Raw genomic sequence first — 7,665 nt, 5'->3', positions numbered from 1 at the left:
CGATACTCTGGATCGGGCCATACGACCTCGGCAGAAATCGTGCTTAATAATAATAATAAATACACGATATCCCGATATTTTTAATTTGCAGCTTGTGGATTTAATAAATGGTTTGGAAGTTGTTGGAATTGAAAGAATTTAATTATTCCTGCTGATTTAGTAAAAACTATTGTTAACTCTGTGAATCATGCTAATTTAAATAAATTCAATTTTATTCTATTTATTATTGTTGACCTTTAGTAAGTGTCAAAATCGAACATCTCGTCTCTACCATTTCGAGATTAGGCTTGATACTTATTGGGTACACGTTGTTTCCGTACTCATACTACACTTGCTGCACATTTTGTGCAGGATCTGAGGCAGGTACTAGTGGAGGACCTATCATCTTACACCCACGTTATCCAGAGGCATAGTGGTGAGCTGCCTTTTTGAGCCGTTCTGCAGCTACAAGTGTCTCTTCTTGTATTTACATTCTGTCTATTTTATTTCAGACAGTATTTGGAGTTTTGTATAATCTACTAGATGCTCATACACTTGTGACACCACGTCTTGACATACACATTGGTATAATTTAGAATTGTAATATATTCTTGGATTTAAGTTAATCGGTATCTTTTTTAATTTCTTTAAATATTGCTAGTAAAATAATAAAATTACTTAGAAAATTATTCTGAAAAATAATTGATATATGTTAACTTTATTTGTTTGCTTGCCTAGCTGTAGTGTTGGGCGCCATCACGACCTATAGGTGAAATTGGGTCGTGACGAAGTAGCAAACATATTATGGGGCTTCCACTATTGAGATTTCCTTTTGGACCTTTTTTTTTTCCTCAACTCTATTCTTTTACGGCATATTTATATAAATTTATCTTCATTTGTTTGTTTTTGTTTGATTATTTTTTAAAATCTATAATCAAGATTAGTTGCATCTAATTCAGTTTCGCATGTCTTCAGTATCATTCTTCATGTGTCCTATGCAGGACAATATTAGTTTTGAGGTAAAGAATCTATGTTAGTTTTGAGGTAAGTATGCATGTTCTGCCAATAAAAGTTCAAACATATTTCATTATTTTAGATATAATATTTATTTTTTTCTTTCAAATATTATTCTTGCACTCTTTGACGCCCAATATAAAGAGAGCATTGTTATATATTTAATTTTTTTTTTACATGAAAAGTTATTTTAATTCCTAAAGTTTTATAAGATTGGTAAATAATAAGAGAGTACTACTTTTTTAGATAAACGAAGAATGAAATTTTAGCAAACATGAGCAATCTTCCTAAATATTATTGCTTGAATTTTCTAGAAAATGAAAGGAGATGACAATTTAAACAGTTAAACAATTAGTTATGGTGTTTTGATTTAAAAATAATTAATCATTAAATTTTTGAAATTTTAAAAATGACAATTCCTTTAGACAAAGCAAAGACGTTCCTTCTTACCCAAAAATCATAAAACATTTACGGGTACAATATTCTCCTAATTGTCTCACACAAAATGGAAGTCTGAATCACCACTTTTTATTCCAATTAAGCAACAAAGACAATAGCAACTATACAAAAGAATGTTGTACACTTAAATGAATAGGATTAACATTTGTTATTCTAAAGAATTTATGCTTTTCTCTAAAAAATAATTATTCATTAATATAGAGTACACACGCAACGCGTGTATTCTAAAACTAGTTTCTTAAATTTTGTGTCCAATCAAATACAATTTTCATATAAAATGGGACAAAAGGATGTATTAAGCGTAAGATATTTCCACATGATTTTTTTTAGAATAAATACAACAAGGTCAATCAAATTTTAGCCACAGCTTCAAAAGTGCCAAAGACATTTGAAAGAGTTTCTAGTTTGTTTACCAATCTGACATGCATCACATACATGATTTCTAGAAAAATTGAGTTTGGTAAGACCAATAACTAAATCATGCTTGGAGAGTTTTTCAATTAGATGCATGCTTGCGTGACCAAGTTTTTTTTATGCCAAATCCATGGATCATTGGATATGGATGCTAAACAAATATGACTATCTAGATTTTCAATGCGATCAAGAATATAAATATTTCCATAACTTTTTCCTGGAAGAATGATATTACATGTCTCATCTTCAGTGGCGCATCATGTTCTTTTGAATTTTACTTCGTATCTCGAATCACATAGCTAACTTATTGTCACGACCCAAAACCTAACCCGTCATGATGGCGCCTATCGCGATACTAGGCAAGCCGACCTTTCCAAAATCACTTTTAAAATTTAACAAAAATGAATTAAGACATTTAAAATAACAAGAGTTTTTCATAAAACGGGGGTACAACGCAAAAGCATAAGTGCGGAAAAATAACCCGACACCGGGGTGTCACTAAGTCATGAGCATCTAATAACCAATCTAGAAACAGAGTCTACTACAGTCTGCGCCAAATGCCAATACAAAAGAGAAAAGATAATAAGAAAGGAGAAATAAGGACTGCGGACGTCGATAGCTACCTTGTAAGTCTCCGATAAATCAGCCCGCGCATGAACTCAGCGACCGCCAGAACCGTACACACCTGGATCTGCACATGAAGTGCAGGGTGTAATATGAGTATAACCAACTCAGCAAGTAACATAATTAAATAAGGAACTGAGAAGCAGTGGCGAGCTATAAAAAAAAATAGTTCATATCAACAGTTTTCAGTAAAGAGTGAACATTCTTTCAAATCTGGTGGAATAAGTCAAATCAGTCCGAGCTCAAGGAATAAGTCAAATCAGTCCGAGCTCAAGTAAAACAGATATAAATCTTCCAGAATTTTCACAACAACAACAGATAACGACATAAGTGCAATAATAAATAAAAATCAAGTACAGCCTCTCAAGGTAGCAGTCACTTAACTCATCTCTCATCCCTCAATACACACTCTCAATAGGTACCTTCACTCGCTGGGGGTGTACAGACTCCGGAGGGGCTCCTTCAGCCCAAGAGCTATATTGTTGCGGCGCGCAGCCCGATCCAATATTGTTGCGGCGTGCAACCCGATCCTATATTATTGCGGCGTGCAACCCAATCCAATATATATATAGCCCGAAGGCTTATTGTGGTGTCCAACCCGATCCAATATACCTCAACACTCAGGCCCTATCCCAGTCATTAACCTCTCCAGCCCCTCGGGCTCACAGAATATCATAATAATTAACCCAAATAGAGAATACAACAAGTATCAACAAAAAATGAGAGGAAACAGAGATATAACACTCAAGAAAGACTGTGACTGAGTACAAGACAACAATTGGCAGTCAATTCAACAAGTATACGACCGCTGCGGGTCCCATCAGTGATATCATATGGCCTAAGCATGGTTTCTAACATGAAAGGCAGTCAATTGTTCAAGGACAAGGAAAATAAATAATAACAATAGCTATTCCACTTTACAGTCTCACGGGACGGACCAAGTCACAATCCCTCACGGTGTACGCTCGCACGCCCGTCACCTAGCATGTGCGTCACCTCCAAATATTCACATTATACCAATTCTCGGGGTTTCATACCCTCAAAACCAGATTTAAGACTATTACTTATCTCAACAGCGTAGAAATCCTACTCCGAAATGCCCTTGCCTCTCGAATCAATCTCCAAATGCCCTGAATCTAGCCACAAGCAGTACGATATAATTAATGTAGTCTAAGAGAATCAATTCCACAAGAGAAACAAGAAATTATAAGTAAACATCCGAAATAGGCTCAAACCGGCCCCCGGGCCCACGTCTTGAAGTCCGACAAAAGTCACGAAATATGAACACCCATCCACTTAGGAGTCCAACCATACAAGAATTACTCGAATCCAACCTCGAATCACCTTCCAAAACTCGAAATATTTGCCTATGAAGTTCTTACCATTTCCCCCCAAATTCACAACTCAAATCCCTAATTAGGTGATGAAGAAAGCCATAGATTCACGAAATTTAGAACAATCCGGGTTAGAATTACTTACCCCAACATTTTCCTTGAAAATCCTCAAAACAATTGCCTCTCTCCCGAGCTTCTCAAGTCCAAAAATCGAAAATGAAAGTCCAACCCTCGAGCTGGTCTTTTTCTACCCAGAAATACCAGACCCGCGGTCCTCTTGTCGCTTCTGTGACACTGCACTTGCGGAAATTCCATTGCAGGTGCGGATTTCACTTAAAATCCCGACCTCGCTCCTGCGTCCCCAAGACCGCATCTGCACCTATCGCAGGAGCGGGAATCCATTGCATCTGCGGCCATCCTTCGCACCTATGCCCAGTTGCCCGCATTTGCGACCCTCGCTAGTGCGGGAAAATCTTTGCACCTGCGGCTCCTGCCCAACTCCTTCTTGGCCAAATCTGCGGCTCCTTCTTCGCTTCTGCAGACTCGCACCTGCGGTTCCCACTCCGCAGGTGCGGTTACACCAGTAGAAGCAGCTTCAGCTGCATTTCCTTAACTCTCCTCAAGCCGTTAACCATTTAAAATCACCCGAGGTCTCCGGGACCTCAACCGATCATACCAACAAGTCATATAACCCCATGCGAACTTAGTTGAACCTTCGAATCACTCAAGTCAACATCAAAACACCAATTACACCCGGATTCAAGCCTAAAGAACTTCTAAACTTCCAAATTCCACAAACGATACCGAAACCTACCAAACCACGCCTGATTGACCTTAAATTTTACACACAAGTCAAAAATGACACCACGAACTATTCCAACTTCTAGAAATCCAATCTGTCCCCGATATCAAAATTTCCACTGCCGGCCAAAATCGCCAAAATTTCAACCTTCGCCAATTCAAGCCTAATTCTACTACGGACCTCTAAACCACATTCCGGACGCGCTCCTAAGTCCAAAATCACCTAACGGGGCTAACAGAACCATAAAAATTTAAATTCGAGGTCGTTTATACACAAGTCATCATCCGATCGAGGTTTCCCAACATAAGCTTCCAATTAAGAGACTAAGTGTCTCAATTCACTCCAAAACCACTCCGGACCCGAACCAACCAATCCGGTAGGACATAATACAGCTGTAATGAAGCAGAAATAGGGGAAATGGGGCTATAACTCTCGAAATGATCGGCCGGGTCATTACATCATCCCCCTCTTAAACAAACATTCGTCCTCGAACGGGTCTAGAAACATACCTGGAGTCTCAAATAAGTATGGATATCTGCTCCGCATCTCCCGCTCGGTCTCCCAAGTGGCCTCCTCTACAGGCTGACCTCTCCACTGCACCTTCACTGAAGCTATATCCTTTGACCTCATCTTCCGAACCTGCTGCTCCAAAATGGTCACCGGCTCCACATCATAAGTCATATCACCATCCAACTGAACCGTGCTGAAATCCAAAACATGGGACAGATCGCCGATATACTTCCGGAGCATAGAAACATGAAATACTGGATGCACACTCGATAAGCTAGGTGGCAAGGCAAGCTTGTAAGACACCTCCCCGATCCTATGAAGTACCTCAAAAGGCCCAATGAACTGGGGGCTCAACTTGCCCCTCTTCCCAAACCTCATAACACCGTTCATGGGTGATACCTTCTGCAGAACCTTCTCCCCGACCATGAAAGACACATCACGGAACTTCCTGTCAGCATAGCTCTTCTTCCTAGACTGCGTCGTGCGGAGCCGCTCCTGAATCAATTTCACTTTATCTAATGCATCCTGGACCAAGTCTGTACACAAGAGCCTAGCCTCACTCGGCTCAAACTATCCCACCGGAGATCTATACCACCTCCCATATAAGGCCTCGTACGGAGCCATCTGAATGCTTGACAGATAACTGTTGTTATATGCAAACTCCGCGAGTGGCAGAAATTGGTCCCATGAACCCCCAAAATCAACGACACAAGGGCGTAACATGTCTTCCAATATCTGGATAGTGCGCTCGGACTGTCCGTCCATTTGAGGGTGAAAGGTTGTGCTCAACTCAACCTGAGTACCCAACTCTCGCTGCACGGTCCTCCAAAACTGCGATGTAAACTGTGTGCCTCTATTCGAAATGATGGAAACTGGGACACCATGAAGGCGAACAATCTCTCGGATGTAAATCTAAGCCAACCGTTCTGAAGAGTAAGTAGTACCAACTGGAATGAAGTGCGCGGACTTGGTCAGCCAATCCACAATCACCAAATAGCATTGAACTTTCTCAAAGTCCGTGGAAGCGCAACTACGAAATCCATGGTGATTCGCTCCTACTTCCACTCTGGGATCTCTAACCTCTGAAGAAAGCCACCCGGTCTCTGATGCTCATACTTAACCTGCTGACAGTTGAGACACCTAGCCACAAACCTAACTATATCCTTCTTCATCCTCCTCAACCAATAGTGTTGTCTCAAATCCTGATACATTTTCGCGGCACCCAGATGAATGAAATACCGCGAGCTGTGGGCCTCCTCAAGAATCAACTCCCGAAGCCCATCCACATTGGGCACACATATCCGGCCCTGCATCCACAACACACCATCATCACCAATATTCACATCTATAGCATCACCTCGTCGAACCATATCCTGGAGGACGAGCAGATGGGGGTCATCATACTGACGCTCCCTGATACGATCATAAAGAGAAGACCTAGAGACCACACAAGCCAATACCCAACTAGATTCTGAAATATCCAATCTGACAAGATGGCTAGCTAAGACTTGAACATCCAATGCCAAGGGTCTCTCTGTTGCTGGAAGATATGCTAAACTCCCCAAACTCTCCGCCTGGCGACACAAGGCATCGGCCACCACATTGGCCTTCCCAGGATGGTACAAAATGGTGATATCATAGTCCTTAAGAAGCTCCAACCACCTCTGCTGACGCAAGTTATGATCTTTTTGTTTGAACAGATGCTGCAAACTACGATGATCAGTGTAAATCTTGCAATGAACCTCATACAGATAATGCCGCCAAATCTTCAAGGCATGAACAATAGTTGGCTAGCTCAAGATCATGGACAGGGTAGTTCTTCTCATGGGTCTTCAACTGGCGCGAAGCATAAGCAATCACTCTACCCTCCTGCATCAGAACACATCCAATACCTATCCGTGAGGCATCACAATACACTTTGTAAGAACCAGAAGCTGATGGTAGAACTAGAACTTGAGTCATAGTCAAAGCAGTCTTGAGCTTTTGAAAGCTCTCCTCGCACTCATCCAACCACTTGAATGGAGCACCCTTTTGGGTCAATTTTGGTCAAGGGCGATGCAATAGATGAAAACCCTCCACAAAATGAGCTCGCCAGACCAAGAAAGCTCCTAATCTCTGTGGCTGAGGACAGTCTGGGACAACTCTGCACTGCCTCTATCTTCTTCGGATCCACCTGAATACCCTCGTTGGACACCACGTGCCTCAAGAACGCCATTGAACCGAGCCAACACTTGCACTTGGAGAACTTTTCATAAAACTTCTCCCCCCTCAATCTCTGTAACACAATCCTCAGCTGCTGGGCATTCTCCTCCTGGCTATGAGAGTACACCAGGATATCATCAATGAATACAATAATGAACAAGTCCAAATAAGGGTGAAACACACTATTCATCAAATGCATGAACGCTGCTGGGGCGTTAGTCAGTCCAAACGACATCACAAGGAACTCATAATGGCTATATCGGGTCCTGAAAGTTGTCTTAAGAATATCCAAATCCCGAATCTTCAGCTGGTGATACCCTAACCTCA

The sequence above is a fragment of the Nicotiana tabacum genome, chromosome 12 (genome assembly GCF_000715075.1).
Source record: "Nicotiana tabacum cultivar K326 chromosome 12, ASM71507v2, whole genome shotgun sequence".
NCBI classification, from domain to species: domain Eukaryota; kingdom Viridiplantae; phylum Streptophyta; class Magnoliopsida; order Solanales; family Solanaceae; genus Nicotiana; species Nicotiana tabacum.
This window is presented reverse-complemented; position numbering follows the sequence as displayed.